This window comes from Crinia signifera, chromosome 4, assembly GCF_055691185.1.
Source record: "Crinia signifera chromosome 4, ASM5569118v1, whole genome shotgun sequence".
Lineage (NCBI taxonomy): Eukaryota > Metazoa > Chordata > Amphibia > Anura > Myobatrachidae > Crinia > Crinia signifera.
In genome coordinates this window covers 304,454,746-304,474,120 of record NC_139220.1, presented here as the reverse complement: position 1 = coordinate 304,474,120, position 19,375 = coordinate 304,454,746, and positions in this window count along the sequence as shown.

The following is a 19,375-nucleotide window of genomic DNA, read 5'->3' as shown; positions in this document are numbered from 1 at the left end:
AAACACAAACCAATAAATGTGTGCAAGCATATCATATATATATGTATCTGTGCTAGGTCACATGCTGTTACCAGCACAATTATATCACTGTCAGACCTTTATCACAGATAGCATTTAGTATTTAATACCTGTAGACCTGCTGGTGCAGACCCATTGAGAACATTAATAGAGTCAGATGAGACACACTTAGCACTTTGTGTCTGCAGGAACACAGCGCAGACATGCTGAGAATCAGCAATCATCTGTGACATGCATATGGAGTAAGTGCCGATGGATGAATAGAGCGGGGCAGTGTCCCATAATAATTAGCACTTAGTTACTGTACTGTGCCATTATAACATAAACTATTGTGTGCCCATTGAAATATAACCTTTATTACACCAATATAAAATCATCTGAATAAAGGCTCTGATAAATACATTGTAGGTTAATACAACTGATAATTGTATATATATGTGCTTATGTGTGTGTCCATCTACCGAAATCTATTTTGTGAATTTCAGTGCATAAGAGGCACGTCACCTGTCTGATATATTATATTAATAAATACATCAATGATTTACCAGATATACAGGTGATCAATAAGTGATTGCTTGTGGAATTAGAACAAAGGCGGCCCTGTTATAGTTATACAATAACACAAGAGAGACATAAAACACTGCACTGGAACAACATTAGTGCGGCTATACTGAGAATCTGCAATAAGTGGCAACACTGTATCTCACCAATCGATGCAAAAATAAGGCAGGATTTATTATACTTTTAAAAAAGAAGAGGGAAAGGGACCGTTTGTGGAGAACGCACTAGTAGTCAATATTACAATAAAATAAAAGTTTTAATAGGTTTATATGGAAATTGGAATCACAGCAAAAAATAGAGGTAAAAACATCAACATACAAACACATAGACACTTAGTGTGCTCAAATGAAAGAAATCTGTGCATTAATATTACACAGAAGTCCACCTGAAAGATGCTTGTTGCATTGTGGCCAGTGATATTATTCTTGTGCCGTGACCTTAATGGGTCAGAAGGAATAAACAAACCCCACAGGGTAACTCACATATACATTTTGCAGAATATACTGTAGGGTACATTAATTATAGTTTATGGGTCCAATTTGTGTACAGGGTCTCAAGGAAAAATCCCTGTGTTTTCTTAAACATTTTTATATATAATAAACCTTTAATGCCCTCTGCTGGTTAATTATTGGGGGTTACACAGATTTTCAAGAAATATCCCTGTAGTTTATTAGTCAATTGTATGTATAATACACCTTTTTACTGTCCTCTGCTGGTCATAGAGGATATCTCACTTAATTTTTATAGTTTGTATGTAGTTTGTATGGTGGTATACAAGTTTATTTTATTATAGGGTTTCAGAGGATATTTCTGTGTTTTATCAATCCCTGGTGCGTATAATGGACCTTTAGTGCCCTCTGTTGGTCACTGAGAATGTCACACTCAGTTTTTATGTGATTATACAGTGGTGTACAGGTAACTTAGAGAAAGGTAGACCTTTGGTGCCCTCTGCTGGTCGTTTGAAGATATCACACTCAGTTACTATTGCACTGATATAATATCACATATATTCCTTTGTGTGATTATCCCACAGAGCTTTCTATCTTTCACCTATATTTCAATTAGGGTATTATAGCTTTACTTCGGGCTCTGGGAATCCTATATTTCAGTGCTAATACAACATAAAATATCACATTTCATCTCAGGCTAACAAGCATTTCAAGATGGCTCTATGCCAACGTATACGTTTCACTGTCTAACACAGCTTTGTCAAGCCCAACCTGTGTGTCCCAACTTGCTCTTATTTATTCATATTCGTCTGCCAATAAAAAGGTGTTTTAATGTCACATGTTTATTTGGTCCTATCATGGACCCAGATCATCTCATTATCATGGCTCTCTCCTCATATCTCATTAGGCATTCCGCCCCTGATCATCGGCGTCCGTGGTCAAGTGACCCAGTGTCCACATCACATGAATGGCGTCCCACATCACGTGACCATCCGGCATCTCTAAGTCCTGTATATATGTCCGCCCATGTGATTAGATCAGTGGATCACATGGGTGGTCAGGTGATGTGTCACCGGTTTACTGTGGCCAATCATTGGGATTGTTTTCCCCTACCCGGAAGTCACTTGCTATAGTACTACTGTAACCCCGGCCCTGGAACTAGTACATTAAATAACATAAGTATGAATTTTATTAATATTGCCGCTACATAATAAACAGCAACGTTCATATCATTGCTGTTCATATCACTGAAGTCTGCAGTGTCATATTATCTATTTCTTGTGCCATATGCATTTTTCTTAGTATGGTGGCAATAATAGCTTTTATTTCTCATCCTCTATTACATCGTATATTTATGTACATACAGTATGGTGGTTTGTTTCTAAGCTCCAGTTTGCATATATAGTGTAGATAATGTAGATATGAGTGTTCCTTAGTGAGTCCCATTAGTGGATCCCAGCTATCATACATTACATGTATCTAATGTGAGCATGTACAAATATGGGTATTCATTAATAATTCCCAGCTATCATAAATTGTAGATGTAAGTATTTATTTATAATTCTCAGCTGTCTTAAACTGTCATGAATTGATTGGTAGTGAAGGGAATATTGAAAATGAATACATGTAATGTGTATGTAATATTATATTTCTGCCCAGGGAATCGAATATATTTGGAAGTTAGGTGATATTTAGAATAAAGTATGGATTATAACCTGTTAGTACGCTTTCCTCTACTCCACCATGGCAGCCACATATGGGTTTTCCTCCACTTAGGTAGATATCTGGAAAGGGAAACAAGAACAACCAAGAAAATAGACACTGCCACCTATATAAGGACCGCCCCTTCTTGGCTCTGTGTCTTAATTATACAGCTTTCCAACATAACTATACAATACCACATCAAGGGCTGGGAAAACTGCTGCCATGGTGGAGTAGAGGAAAGCGTACTAACAGGTAATAATCCGTACTTTCCTCTACCTCCCCATGGCAGCCACATATGGGTAATACCATAGCAGTATGTTCAACAGGGTGGGAAAAAGAAAACTACAATATAATAATAATAATAATAATAATAATAATAATAATAATAACAATCAGAAATAATGATAATAACTGAAATACAAGGTTATCTTCACCTCCTTCATTCTTCTTTTTCTCTCTCTCTCTCTTATTCCAGTTATATATATATATATATATATATATATATATATATATATATATATATATATATATATATATATCTGCACTGAAAATCTTCCTCCCCAGTTTAGCATCACTGGTGGCTCCTACATCTACTCTGTAGTGTTTTAAAAGGTATGAGCTGCAGCCCAGCATGCTGCTTTGCAAAGGTCCTCTATGGAGGCTGCTCCCTTTTCTGCCCATGATGCGGCAACTGCTCTCGTTGAATGGGCTTTGATCCCTTTCGGTACTTCCATTTTCCTTCTCTTATATGCCTCGGCTATACATTCTTTCAGCCCGTCTTTCCAGGGGGTCCGGGAGGGGGAACTGATTTCTGGGACCCTCACGGCCTTTCCAGGAGGGTAGGCAACCCTGCTTTTAATCACTAAGGATTCTGGAATAACCAGTGGTGCAAGTAGGAAAAAGGTCTTAGTGGTACTGTGCCGCATGCCAAAGGCGCGCGGCGAAAAATGGGCGTGGTCAGGGGGTGTGACCAGGGGTGTGGTCATATGACACTAGGGGGAGTGGCTGGAATATTGCACGCCGAATGCACACGGCCAAAGTTTACACAGTAATGCCTGTTACGCGTCACACACCCAATACATATGACCCATGCCATAATGCCCACACGCACCCACCTCCCACCGACAACATCTCCGCCACCACCCATAGCACCCCACGCAATACATCCTTTCACAGGTTAAAGGGGCGCAGCCCCTTACAACTTAGTATACAACATTATTAGTGAATATCAGAAGGGGTGGATCCAGCTGTTGATCCATTCAGGTCCACATACACAAAATACATACACATATATACACAGAATAAACATACTGTAAACAAAAAGACAAAGGCAAGGGAGACACAGGAGAGAGAGATAAGTGGAGAGACAGAGAGAGAGAGAGCGCGAGAGATAAGTGGAGAGAGAGAGAGATAAGTGGAGAGAGAGAGAGATAAGTGGAGAGAGAGAGAGATAAGGAGAGAGAGATAAGTAGAGAGAGAGAGAGAGAGATAAGGAGAGAGAGATAAGGAGAGAGAGAGATAAGGAGAGAAAGAAAGATAAGGAGAGAGAGAGAGAGAAGGAGAGAGATAAGGAGAGAGAGATAAGGAGAGCGAGAGAGATACCTCATCAGCAGCAGCAGCAGAGGTGCCCGGGAGCTTGGACAGGTCTGGTGTTATCTCTCCAGGTAGCAAGGAACACTGGGGGCGGCGGCGGAGTCCTGGGGACGGCTGTCATGGTATCCCCTACATCCGACAAGACTGCTGGGGCCGTGGAAGGAGCGGCGGTCCGGGTGCAGGGTTATGGGGAGGAGAGGAAGGGAGGAGGTGCTATCTGCCATTGCAGCTGTCAGCTTGTCAGGTCAGGTGGTCCGCGTAGCTCCCGTCCGCGGCCCGCACACCTGACCCACGCCGTTGTGCTGTTTACAGACTTTAAACAGCGGCGGCAGCATGCAATGCATGAGAAAAGTCAGCGCAGCCAATCAGCCGCTTAGCCTCAGTTACAAGGTGCCTTGTAACAGAGGCTAAGCGGCTGATTGGCTGCGCTTATTTTTCATATAACAGAGGCTGTGGTTGGTTAAAAAATGACAGCCGGCCCCCGGGCACTGAAATCATACCCGGGTGCCCTGCTGCAAATGATAGGAGATGACGGCCAGGGAAACTGCATCCTGCAGGGAGGGGAGGGAGAGAGAAGCGCAATGCGCTCCCCTCCGCTCCAAAAGCAATTAGCTGTGGTGGGGCGGCGAAAACCACGCCCCCCGCCACTGACATATGCGCGCATGCGCATTAAACACTTTGGGGCAGATTTGTTATGGCGGTACGGGGTACCGGCAGTATTTCTTTTAACGGTATGCCGTACCACCCCGTACCGCCATACTTGCAGCTCTGGGAATAACACAAAAATATTCTGAATCTCCAATTTGAATTTTATATTATTTATGGATTAGTAGAAGCATAGAAAATTACAACTTTTTAAACTATATAACTGGTTTGTGGATTCTCAATAATACATTAGTAATAGAAAGTAACAGATTTACAACAAATAAATATTAATCACACATTATGAAATTAATAATTTCATTAATCACATTGTGACATTGGGTATTGTCATATTTTAGCAATTAACATAAAACCATAAAAATAAGAATTATAGTTGATATACGCAATTGGAAGGAACACAACCCATAGGGATATAGGGCCTTATTCTGGTTGGTGCGGCCGGGCCGTACGCGTACGTTCCGGGGTTTTTCATGATCTGCGCATGCGTACATTCGCTAATGCGCAGGCGAGAACACTCCACAACGCTTACGGACGGGTCTCTCCGTGTGAAAAAACCTGTACGCGAGTGTACGGGCATTGGGGGCGGCATAGGGGCGTGTTGAGGGGAGCGGCCGAAATAATGAGGGAAAATGGGCGTAAATATGGGAGTACACGGGGGTGTGCACCAAAAATGAGCGGTGCTACTACCGCACGATCGCCTAAAGCACAGTTCATTTCGGACACAAAACAGGCGGCCGCCAACCGCCACCTCAGACCACCCCTACAGATACCGCATGCCTGCGTGCGCCTGGGTTTGCTAATTTACGCTGATTACTATTCAAACACATACACCTGAATGTAATAACCAATGCTGCAGTCTATTAAGTCCAAACCATGATTTCACTACCTGCAAGCCACACACATCACTCAAACACATTGGAAGCTTATCTTTCTATACTTCTCTACATTTAAAGGTTTGTTTAATTTAAGGTAAGAATCTTTTTAAGACCTGCTTATATATGCTAAGGTAGGTATTTGTTAAACAGTTAGACACATTCACTACGTGCTTTCATAGACTTTACACAGTAGCACACTCAATCTACACAAGTCGACATGTGTCAACGTGTTCACTCTAATACAAACAAAGGTTTTGTATTTATGATACAATAACATAAACCACATCTAACACCTACAAAGGATGTTTCAGCAATGTTTTAAGCCCATGCCCACTATTTTGCACATTAATTAATTTAATCACTTAATTAATTTTCATAATTATAGTTGAAAGGCAAGATTTGCAGGTCCATATATGTGAAGGGTATGCCAGCGTACACGGACGTACGCTCACTCTCACGAGCGGTGACATAAGCTGAGTTTTCTATTGAAAACAATAGGGACCCGTCCGTGCAAGCTGGCGTACGCTCAGATAGCCGCAAGAAGTCGGTGGGAAGACGGACGAGAGACGTCCGTAAACGGTGGTGTACGCTCAATTGTACGCCAGTTGTCGGAGTGTAAGGGCTGGTCCGTCCGTGTACGTTGGCGTACGCTCAATTGTACGCCACTCCCCTTCGACGTTGTTTCTGGCCGTACGTATGCGGCTGATTTGTGGGTGGACTTAACCCCAACGGCCGCGTACGGATAGCGTACGTTAATAGCGAACGTACGCACGTTTGGCCGCTACGATCTGAATAACCTCCATAGTAACTTATGTTTGTCCCAAAGTAGAATAAAGGGATAGGCTAGAAGAGCTGTCAATCAAACAAATGTGAGGTTCGGATCTTCCTCTAGCCCGGCAGTCAGGTTTGCCCAGATGAAGCTTACTGAAAAATGCCATAAGCAATCAGTAGTTCTGTGTATCCAGGAGCTATGTTTTTTTTTTAATATGTGCACTGTGTTTTTGACTGTATAATCATAAATATGTACTAAGTGAAACTAATCCTCAGTTTTTGAGGCACTAGCCAAGCATATGGGACCACTATCTGATCTACAGGGACCACTGTCTGATCAACTGATATCACAGCTGTGAAGACGCTCTAGAACTTGTTAAATTAATAGGGAAATGCCAGTAATGAAAGTAAAGTACACTGAGTGAAAACAGAAACCAATAAATGTGTATAAGCATATCATATATATGTGGCTGCCCTAGTTCACATGCTGTTAGCAGCACAATTATATCGCTGTCAGACCTTTATCACAGATAGAGGTTTGTGCTTTTTTGGAGGGACTTGATCCGGACTCCGGCTGCCTGTAGATTATCACTAAGGTCACCCTCAAACCTAAAAGTTTGACAGGACTGTGTAAAGTTGGTGTGACAATCGAGATGGGCACCAGAAGTTAAACGTATGACAGGGTTTATTGATAAAGAAACATAAAAAAGATTTCATAAAAACATATATGAAGCATATAAAACATGTACAATCACATGTAAATATGAGATCTTCTTACCCCTAAGGGTATTTGGAGCCACCAAGGATGGGATATGGCAGGATGCAGTCCGGATAGTGCACCCTGCTTGAGGCTCCAAATACCTTAGCACTGGGCTGGGTCCTAGTTCAGGTTGTGGATAACAGTCACTGCCGATGTGTTTCGAGCATCAAGGTGCTCTTCTTCCTGGGCGAAGTGACTGGTATCCACCTGGACTGGTATTTATTGTAGAAATGGGCAGCGTGTGTCACTTGTGACCAGAAGTGCATCATTGTCACTTCTGGTCTGGCGGTTCTGGTTTGGGGATCCTTAAATAATATAAAAACACATAATGTGGCTGAAAAATATCCGTCATATAAGGGGGGCATGTCCTGGCTCTCTCCCCCACTGTTTGTATTTAGTTCAGCTTTGCTGCGGTGAGTATGCCGCAACTTCCGGGTGCTGGGTCTTGATGATCACTTCCGGTCCCAGCTGCCTGGTTGGCAGTGTGTGTTCTCTGGGTTGGCGGAAGTTCTGCCAATAGATAGGACTTGAAAATGCATTTTCTTTGAGTGTTGTTAGAGATGGATTCAAGGAGTTTCTTGTATTGTTTCCGTGCAAAGGAAAAGCAAGGGAGAAATGGTGTTATTTTATAATGGGTGATATAAACATAAAAATAAAAATGAATAAGAAAAAAAATATTAACAAGATAAATAAAAACAAATAAAATAAAAATAGAAATAAAAATAAATAAAAATAGATAAAAAATGAAAAAATTGTGAAAAATATAAAAAAGTATAAAAAAATAATATAAAAAATAATAATATAGAAAATAATAAAATGAAAATAAAGATTATAATAAGGTGATGAGTATAAATATGAATAAAAATACAAATAAAATAAAAATAGCAATGCCAAACTAAATACAAACAGTGGGGGAGAGAGCCAGGACATGCCCCCCTCATATGACGGACATTTTTCAGCCACATTTTGTGTTTTTCTATTATTTAAGGACCCCCAAGCCAGAAGCCGCCAGACCGGAAGTGACGATGACGTACCAGTGACCCGCAACGCCCATTTCTACAATAAATACCAGCCCAAGGTGGATGCCAGTCACTGAGCCCAGGAAGAAGAGAACCTTGATGCTCAAAACACGTCGGCAGTGACTGGTATCCACACCCTGAACTAGGACCCAGCCCAGTGCTAAGGTATTTGGAGCCTCAAGCAGGGTGCACTATCCCGACTGCATCCTGCCATATTCCATCCTTGTTGGCTCCAAGTACCCTTAGGCGTAAGAAGATCTCACTATTACATGTGATTGTGCATGTTTTATATGCTTCATATATGTTTTATGAACACTTTTTATGATTATTTATCAATAAATCCTGTCATACTTTTAACTCATGGCACCAATCTCGATTGTCACCCCAACTTATGTTGTGTATTATCACGGCGCCGCCTTACTCTACATTGTCTGCATAGCCCAACAGCAGCCTAACGCAGTCAGCATAGTGTCCCCATGGCAGCTCTGCATAGTCAGTGTAGTGTCCCCGTCAGGAAGCGTAGTCACCGTTCTGTCCCCTGCGAGCTGCAGCTCTGTCCCCGTCATCCCTTGCATGCCTAGTGATCACCTCTCACACAGTGCTGGTAACAGCCAGATCCTCTGCACTGGCAACCGCCGGCGGTGAGGCGATCATATGGGCAACCCTGCCTGTGTCCGCTTCAGGGAGATGGACAGGATTAGGGGTTCGGTAGCACGTGTGTCTCATGCACAAAGGGGGGGTTCGGTAGCGCATGTGTCTCATGCACAATAAAGGATGCATTTGACAGTGCTCTATGCTACATACTGTCAAATGCTTCCATTTCAAACCCCCACTATCCACGCCAGCCCAAAGTGTGGCAAGCGGATGCGGTATGCGTCCTCCCAACCTGTTCATACCCCCATCATTGATGTCAGCATGGAGTTGATATTATAAAGTGTGGCGAGTGCAGCGATCCGACGCAGAATACAAGTCAAATGATATGTGTGCGCTCGTCACGCTTCGGGCTCGGTGGCTCACTGCGCTCGACACATTTTAGAACATCAACTCCACACCGACGTGGATTATGGGGTATGAACAGGTCAGGAGGACGCGTAACGCATCCCCTCACTGTGCTTCAAGCTGACATGGATGTGGGGGTACTTTAGGAAAACATTCACACCTGTCATGTCAGGCAGGTTAAAAATTGTTAGTGGTTTCCACACAATGTAATAAGCGATGACACAATGCTGACTGACTACGCTAACTGTGTAACGCTAGCTGACTACGCTAACTACATAAGCTCTGTCTAGCCACGAAAGTACTGACTACGCTGGCTGCAGGAACACCACGCTGATACTGACAGGGACGATGACTACCCTGACTATGCTGCCTACGTAACTGGCACTGTGATAATACACAAGTACCGCATCTAGTTCTCAGTACCTGTAGACCTGCTGGTGCAGACCCATTGAGAACATTAATAGAGTCAGGTGAGACACACTTAGCACTTTGTGTCTGCAGGAACACAGCACAGACACGCTGAGGGTGGGCAATCAGCTGTGACATGCATATGTATTCAGCACCGATGGATGAATAGAGCGGGGCAGTGTCCCATAATAATTAGCACTTAGTTACTATACTGTGCCGCTATAACATAAACTCTTATGTGCCCATGGAGATATAACCTGCATTACACCAATATAAAGTCATCTGAATAAAGGCTCTGATAAATAAACTGAAGGTTAATAACAACTGATAATTGTATATATATGTGCTTATGTGTGTGTCCATCTACCGAAATCTATTTTGTGAATTTCAGTGAATAAGACGCACGAGTCACCTGTCTGATATATTATATTAATAAATACATCAATAATATACCAGATATACAGGTGATCAATAAGTGATTGCTTGTGGAATTATAACAAAGGCAGCCCTGTTATAGTTATATAATAACACAAGAGAGACATAAAACACTGCATTGGAACAAACTTAGTGCGGCTATACTGAGAATCTGCAATAAGTGGCAACACTGTATCAAAGCTAGAGCCATATATAAATGTAGCTACATATGAAGGAAACTACGGACAATATATGATAGGCGCAGAGATGTTTCCTCGTTGGCGTCTCTGCACAGAATGATTTCTGGCCAATCAGGAGCCGAGAAAGTCGGCTCCTGATTGTCCAGAAATCATTCTGAATACAGACGCCGAGGAAGAAACATCTCTGCGCATCTAGAGCAGAGATGTTTCCTCCTCGGCGTCTCTGCACAGAATGATTTCTAGCCAATCAGGAGCCGAGAAAGTCGGCTCCTGATTGGCCAGAAATCATTCTGAATACAGACGCCGAGGAAGAAACATCTCTGCGCATCTAGAGCAGAGATGTTTCCTCCTCGGCGTCTCTAGTTAGAATGATTTCTGGCCAATCAGGAGCCGACTTTCTCTGCTCCTGATTGGCCAGAAATCATTCTGTGCAGAGACGCAGAGGAGGAAACATCTCTGCGCCTGTCAAAGTCCTGCGAGCCGGGTACCAGATGGGAGCAGCGCTGTCACCGGAGAGGATGCCGAGGTCATCGCCGGGGACCAGGTGAGCTGGATTTCCTTCCTTAGGTACCCCTGGGGACTACCTCGGATCCCGGACCCCGGATTCTGCAGCCCAGGAGCCCCGGAACCCCAGGACCAGCCCCGGAACCAGGACCAAGGCCCCGGAACCGGACTCTTCTGCCCTGGAGCCCCGGAGGCCGGACCCAGGATCCAGGGACCAACCTACGGGCTCAAGGTAGGTAAGTATCAGTGTGTGTGTGTTTTGTGTGTATTAAACTTTTATTTTATTTTTATTTTTTGTTAACTATTTTTTGTACTGCAGAACTACAAGTGCCAGCGAGCCCTTTAATGCCCCGCATGCTGGGACTTGTGGTTCTCCAAGTCCTAGCATGCGGGGTAGGCTTGCTGGGACTCATAGTTCGCCAGTACAAAACAATAGTTTTTATTCTTTTTTTTTACACAAGCCATCAGCCCGATGCCCACCGCCCAGGGGCATCGGGGACAGCCCCGGACTATCAGCATGGGCTGGTAAGTCCTGGAGGGGGGGGGACCCCTTCATTTGGAGGGGGGTCCCCACTTCCCCAGGACCCCTGCCCATGCTGACCAGCCAGGGGGTTAATGCTTTGGCCGCGGGAGCTTATATAATAAGTTTCCCCCGGCTGTGGCATTACCCTGCTGGCTGGTTGTGTCCGGTGCTGGTTCTTAAAATACGGGGGACCCCTAGTCATTTTGTCCCCCGTATTTTGGGAACCAGCGCCGGACCTTGAGCCTGGTGCTGGTTTCATGAAATCAAGGGGACCCCTATTTGTCGGGGACCCTGATTTTATGTCACCAGCACCGGCTCAGTGAGCCCGGGGCTGGTTATGCTCGGGCGGGGGACCCCGCGCTCGTTTTTTTTTTTTTTTACTTTGCGCTGTCCTGCAAACGTGCAATTTTCAGACATGAAAATAGCACATTTTCAGGACTAAAGACAGCACACCACTTCGCCGCAAATCGCCACTCTTCGCACTTTTCAGCCTCCAATGCGCATCACATTAAATATGCGAATTTTTACTGAAAAGTGCGATTTAACAAATGGCGATTTGCGGCGATGTGGTGCGTGAAAAAAACATGCGCATTTAGCACAAACCATAGAATGTCACCCATTATATTCTGCCCCCAGTCATGGCTTGGATGGCCAGGGTTCTGGACCTGAGGCTCGGTCGGCTGCAGTCCCTCCTCTTCTCCCAGAGACGGCTGCCTACTGGGACTTATTACCGTTCCCGCAGGTGCCGGAAACATTAAATAATAGCTTAGTTAAGCCTATATCAGAGGAGGAGGTGCTGTGGGCGATTGGCAGTTTAAAACTTGCAAAGGCGCCGGGCCCTGATGGGTATACCAATGAATTTTTTAAAATGATGGCTCCACAAATAGTGAAGTCTCTGACGAATGGCTTTAACTCTATTATTGAAAGGGGCATTTAACCTAATTATTTTTCAGATGCTATTATCAAAGTCCTGCCAAAAAAGGACCGCTGTCTTAACCTACCAGGTTCTTATAGGCCTATATCACTCCTAAACACTGAGTATAAACTGTTTACGAAAATAATGGCAGAAAGACTGAAAGGAATTCTTCCGGCCATTATACATACGGTTTATCACTGGCAGGCACTCTGTCACCAATGTAAGGAATTTGTTTGCAGCGATTCAGAAGTCGGGCGCCTCCTCGGCGTCCAGTGGAGTTGATAATTTAGTCCTCACGCTGGACGCCGAGAAGGCGTTTGACATGGTGCTTTGGCCCCACTTATTTCAGTGTATGAAAAATTTTGGTTTTCCCTCTAAATTTGTGGATATAATCCGCACACTATACTCGTCCCCCAAATCGACAATAGCGTGCAATGGGCTCTTGTCAGATTCATTTCAATTGCAAAGGGGTACTCGCCAGGGGTGTCCACTGTCGCCGCTTTTATTTGCGATTGCAGTGGAACCCTTTGCAATAGCCGTTCGTACATCACCCCTAATACAGGGGATTAAGGTACATCAAGAAGAGATTAAAATTGCATTGTTTGCAGATGACACCCTTATATTCTTGTCAAACCCCTCTCATTCCCTACCGGCCATTCTCCATCTTATTAATTCTTTCGGGGAAAGATCGGGGTACAGGGTCAATATCACTAAATCTGAAATATTACCATTGGGCACCAATTCTACACAGCTGGTACAGTCGCTTGACTTTCCCTTCCCAATTTGTCAAAACCACTTCAAATATCTTGGAGTCCAGATTGGCAGTGAGCTTGATAAATGATATGCAAACAACTATGGACCCATAATTTCACAAATAACAACCAAGTTGGAAGGTTGGAAAGACTTGCCGATATCCTTAATGGGCAGACTGGCAGTGGTAAAGTCTATTATTTTGCCAAAAATATTGTATCGTGCCCAGATGCTGCCTATTGTTTTGAAAAAAGCTGACATGGCCAAACTGGACTCACTATTTTCTAAATTTATTTGGATGGGAAAACGCCCCAGAATAGCCAAAGCCAAACTTAAAACCCCCACATCCAAGGGGGGACTGAGCTACCCAGACATTCAGAGCTATATCTTGGCTTTTCATTTAAGATACATCGGAGATTGGCTCTTAAACAAATCTACGTATACAGACAGAGCCTTAGAGAGAAATGTCTTTCATCCTTACTCGCCGGGAGCATTATTACAGCTGAAGAGGGGTGAAATACCACCAGAGGTCAGAGAACACATCCTTTTTAGAGATACCTACTCGGCGTGGATCCAAATCAATAAAACTACAAGGGAAAACCCAAATGAAACTCATTATGTACCTTTGTGGGGTAATCCGGCCTTCCCCTCCACCATCATGGATTTAAAATATAATATTTGGAGAGATAAGGGGTTAGACCTAGCAAATAAAGTATTTGACCCAGGGGGCAACGCACTCTCATTTAAGGACCTAGCTATGAGGTATGACCTCCCTAACACACATTTATTTATGTACTACCCTGCAAGACACTTCTCGGCCAGCCTTAAAACCAGTAAAAAAGAACTCCCAGTTATTGTACTTCGGTCACAGATTAGTAGAGACATTATTGGTTTATATAACCACTAAATCTTATAAATTAAATATGCTATACAACCTTTTAATATCTAATACCTTTGTTACTAATGTACAATGGGATTTGTTGGCCGAAAGGTGGAATGCAGATATACCTCAAATTCGGACTGCTAAACAACTAATCTATTTAAATTTAAAGGTATTAAAGTCACTTAAATCAATATACTTACAAGAAGTGCACATCCGCACATTACATTTGGCTTATAAAACACCTTATAGACGTAGACACATGGTGGTAGAAGAAAAAGGTTTTTGCATCAAATGTGGAATTACCAAGGCAGTCTATGCCCACTGCATGTGGGATTGTTGTAAAATCCGAAGGTTTTGGTGTAAAGTGACATCCTTTATTAATCAGATGTTGCAGACTCAATGGAGTACCCTCAGCAATAGCCCGAAAATGTATCTTGGTCAAGTGGACCAAGAAGGCAGCGCCAACCCTGGATATGGTTAAGCAAAAGTTGCTACAATTTTTTTTTTTTTTTTTTAAATATGCTCGATTGGAACAGCAGTCCGGAATATGGACATTTTATTTTAAATGGTTACCATTCATAAACACAGTGGATGAGAAAACAAAATCTAACATCATGGGTGAGATTTAATAGGATGAGAGTTTCAGAAAGTGAGAGATTTGGTGAGAAATCTCCAGTTTTTTTAAAGGGACAATCATTAACACTGCAAAACCAGTTTGATTTTGCAGTGTAAATGATTGCAGTTTAAAAAAAACTGGAGATTTCTCACCAAATCTCTCACTTTCTGAAACTCTCATCCTATTAAATCTCACCCATCATGTTTAGTATAGAAAATGTTTGATGTCCCACAAATGTTTGATAAACGCAATACACGTGTAACTAAATTATTCAGTAAAAGAGGTTTAAGCGCAGAGATGGAGGAACCCTTCATGAATTGAAGGGGATAGAGATCTTCCTCAGATGGATCCAATATGAAACAGCTTTCTTAGAGATGCTACTTAATTGTTCTTCAGTACAGACCTGTCATATATAAGAAACAACATCGGAAATAAGTGAATATTATTGAGTATAAAAGAGTGATTTTTTTTCTCTCTTCCCCCCCTTCCCCCCCCCTCCCTTTCCTACCCTACCCATCCTGTCTACGTGTCTATGTTTAGGTAGATGATATATAGATAAATAGTAATGTAACTGTGTAACTATGCAATAGCGAAAATTCTAGGACATAATGATTCTGATTTCGGAATGATTGTGGCCTAGACTTGGAAATCATATATGATACAGCTGACATGATGACATGATGACTAATACTTACTGGTAGTATGTTAGCCTAGTTGGTAGTGCTTAGTAGAATTTCAATGATAGCTGTATGTCTGTGATATTCTAAATTTGAATATATTGTATTACTTTATCTCTGCGATTATTGATATCGCTTTGTTGCATTTGAAAAACTTAATAAAAAGATTAAAAAAAAAATGTAAAGCTATTTACTGAGGGCATATCATACTTATTACGTAGGGTATCCAATGAAGCGCATCTACCTGAGTCAAGAAGGTCCGATAACCACTCTTACTCCGCTTCTCACCCAAGATGTGAACCGTCTACTATTAAGGCCTGGTGTGAAAGCTATATTGTCCCAAAATGGCGTAATTGGTGAGGGGTATGAGGTAGTATTGAAATGGGTTTTACAATAGTCCCAGATTGTGCATGTAAAAGCTATAACCGGGTGGGATCTAGAGTCTGCTGGTCTATCTGATGGGGTTAGACCTAATATAGAAGATATCGAGGAAACGTGAGATAGTTCCGTCTCTATTGATACCCATCTTGGTTTGTGAGATGTCGCGAACCATGCTATCGCTTGGCTGAGGTGTGTGGCATAGTAATATAAATTAATATCTGGAAACCCATTTCCCCCTTTAGAGGTTGGATGCCGCAAGGTCGCAAAACTAATTCGGGGAGGTTTAAGTCTCCAGACAAACTGTACAAACCATTTATGTATTTGCACCAGAGATTGTTTGGGAACCTGTACCGGAAGGGTTTGAAAAATATATAACAATCGGGGTAGAATGTTCATCTTTAAGGCAGCTATTCTACCCAGCCATGATATAATATAGCCCTGCCATCGCTAAAGATCTTGTTTAATAGATTTAAACAATGGAACAAAGTTTGCTGAGTAAATAGCACTATAATGTTTTGTTATATATACTCCTAAGTATTTAATTTTAAGGGGGCGCCAGATCAATTTATAATTGAGTTGCAAAAGCTTTAAAGTTGGTATGGTCATATTTAGGGCTAGTGCTTCCATTTTGGTAACATTTATCTTATAACCTGATAGTGTTCCGTAGGTATCTAATGTCTGAAGTAACATGGGGAGAGACGTATGTGGTGAGGTCAGGGTAAAAAGAACATCGTCCGTGTATAAAGACAACTTATATGTGTCAGTGCCCAGGGTTACACCCTTTATATCTTTGTTAAGGCGTATAGATGCTGCTAATGGTTCAATAACCATTGCAAAGATCAGGGGTGACAAAGGGCACCCCTGTCTAGTTCCATTGGTTATAGGCAGCAAATCGGATAGCACCCCATTCACTGACACTTTGGCTGACGGGGAGGTATATAAAGCCTGAATACCGTGTAAAAAGTTCCCCTCTAGTCCAAAAGCCTGTAAGGTTTGAAGCATAAAGGGCCAACTAATTCGGTCAAATGCTTTCTCTGCATCGAGAGAAAGCACTATAGCTGGGGTATGTGAGCTATTTAATGATTGTATTAGGCTAATTACCCTCCTGGTATTATCCCTCGCCTGCCTTCCTGGAACGAATCCTACTTGATCATTATGGATCAAGTTTGATAATACAAATTAACCATCTTTAACCTGCCACAAACAGAGGAGGAGTCGGTGAATTTTTTACAACGTCACTTCTTCCTCCCAGAGACAAAGACATGTGTAACTTGGCATTCAATGAGACTGAATGAAGTAGCGGATGTGGTGCTGCCACATAGGAAGCTGTGCAAGAAGATTAGTCTCCGGGCTGCACAGTGGTTTCAAGGATGCATCTCACATTTATGACGCTTCTACTCCAAAATAGTGGAGGTGGACGAAAGTCTTTGTCCAGCGAAAAAATCATGTCGGATGTATCCAGCATCAACAGTGGCTGTTTGGAGGCATATGCCGAGATACTGGTGAGTGTTTTGTAACGCCTGTGGCCAGCCGTGATGCCAGCACCCTGATGTCCGCCACCAACAAGTATATGGAACCGGGTATCACAATATATTCTGATTGTTGGCATGCATACAACAGTAAACTGCTTGAGCAGGCTGGGTACCACCATGCACGTGTAAACCACCAGTATTATTTCATGGACCTAAAGACTGGGGTTCATACCCAAAAAATCAAAAGGCTGTAGGGAACTTGCAAGTGGAGAAAGGGGCACTGCGCGCCAATATCTGGACTCATACCTTCAGGAGTTAATTTGGCGCAAAACTCTTGGTGTAGAAATCGCTTTCCAGCGGATTTTATATGCTGTAACTCTACTCCCAACGGCCGACAAACTAGCCGACACAAATCAAGACACATCTGTGTCAACTTCAGCTGCATTTGACGTAAATGCAGAAACTGAAGAATAACTGTTTTAATATTTTCTTTGACTTGTTATTTGATATTATTGTACTTTGTTCAATGTTTTTTTCTTCTTTATTATTTACTAAAATCCAGTTACCAGTTAACACATGTCGTCATTACTGTTTCAGATGTATAATATGGCAGGAGTGAATGTTTTCTTTAAACACCCCCACTATCTATGCCAACCTGAAGCATGGCGAGCACAGTGAGCCCCGCGTCCTTCTGACTTGTTCATACCCCCACCATCCACGTCAGCGTGGAGTTGACATAATAAAGTGTGGCGAGCGCAGCGAGCGACCAAGCCCGAAGAGTAGCGAGCGCAGTGCGCCATGCGAGGTGATGCGGAATACATGCAAAGTAATCCTCGTCCCCTCGCGTTCCCTCCCCTTTATAAAGTCAACTCCATGCCGACGTGGATAGTGGGGGTATGAATAAGTTGGAAGGAGGCGTACCTCTGTGCTTGCCATGTTTCAGGCTGGCATGGATAGTGGGGGTTTCAAATGGAGGCATTTGCCAGTATGTAACATGGAGCACTGGCAAATGCCTCCTTTATTGTGCATGAGACGCACTTGCACCCACACCCCCCTTTGTGCAGGAGATGCTTGCGCTACCGAACCCCTAACCCTGTCAGCAGGGTTGCCGTACCCTGCTGCAAAAATTACTGAGATGCACAAGCATCTGAGACGCTCCTGCAGACAGATGGAGAACCTCTCTGCCGGCACCGCATGATCCGCTCTCCACCGGCATCCACCAGCACAGGGGATCTGGCTTTTACCGGCGCTGTGTGAGAGGAGTCCCCTAGACTTGCCATGGATGCAGGGGACAGAGCTGCAGCTCCCGGGGACAGTACAGTGACTATGCTAACTACACAGGGCTGCCGCGGAGACACTACGCTTACTACACTAAGCAGCTGTTGGGCAATGCTGACAACGTAGCTTAGGCTGCCGCCGTGAAACTACACAAGTAAGGCAGCAGTTGGGCTAAACTGACAACATAGCTTCAAACGTAGCGTAGGCTGCCGCCTTTCAAATGGCATGTTGCTAAGGGCAACCAATGTAATTGTTCACCTTTTCAACTAGCAAATAACAACAGATACTATAGGAACCATTATGCTTCCTTAGCCTCTAGCAACATGCCTGATAAAAGTGTAGGTACTTTAGATTGTCTTTATGCCGTACAAACGTGTTAGTGTTAAGCTGTAAACTATTCAATAGTGTCATGTGTAACCTTACAGACATATTTATACACATGGTTCATTATAGTGTAATGCCCCAATTGTGTCTTGCAGGTGACTCAGGATATGGGTGTCTCCCTTGACTCATGACACCTCTGCGTAATCCACAAGGCCCTTCACAGCACCGCTACAAAGATCACACATGGGGCCTTATTAAGATCTGAGCTCAGTACAATTTTCTTGGGAAAATGGGCAAAACCATGTGCACTGCAGGTGGGGCAGATGTAACCTGTGCAAAGAGAGTTAAATTTGGGTGGGGTGTGTTGAAACTGAAATCTAAATTGCAGTGTAAAAATAATGCAGCCAGTATTTACCCTGCACAGAAACAAAATAACGCACACAAATCTATACATGTTACATCTGCTCCACCTGCAGTGCTCATGGTTTTGCCCATTTTTGAACAAATTTGTACTGAGCTCAGATCTGAATAAGGCCCATGTTGTGGAATGCACCTTTGCGGTGCTGAAATGTCATATTAGGTGTTTGGACCGATCACCTGGTACACTGCTTTACCAC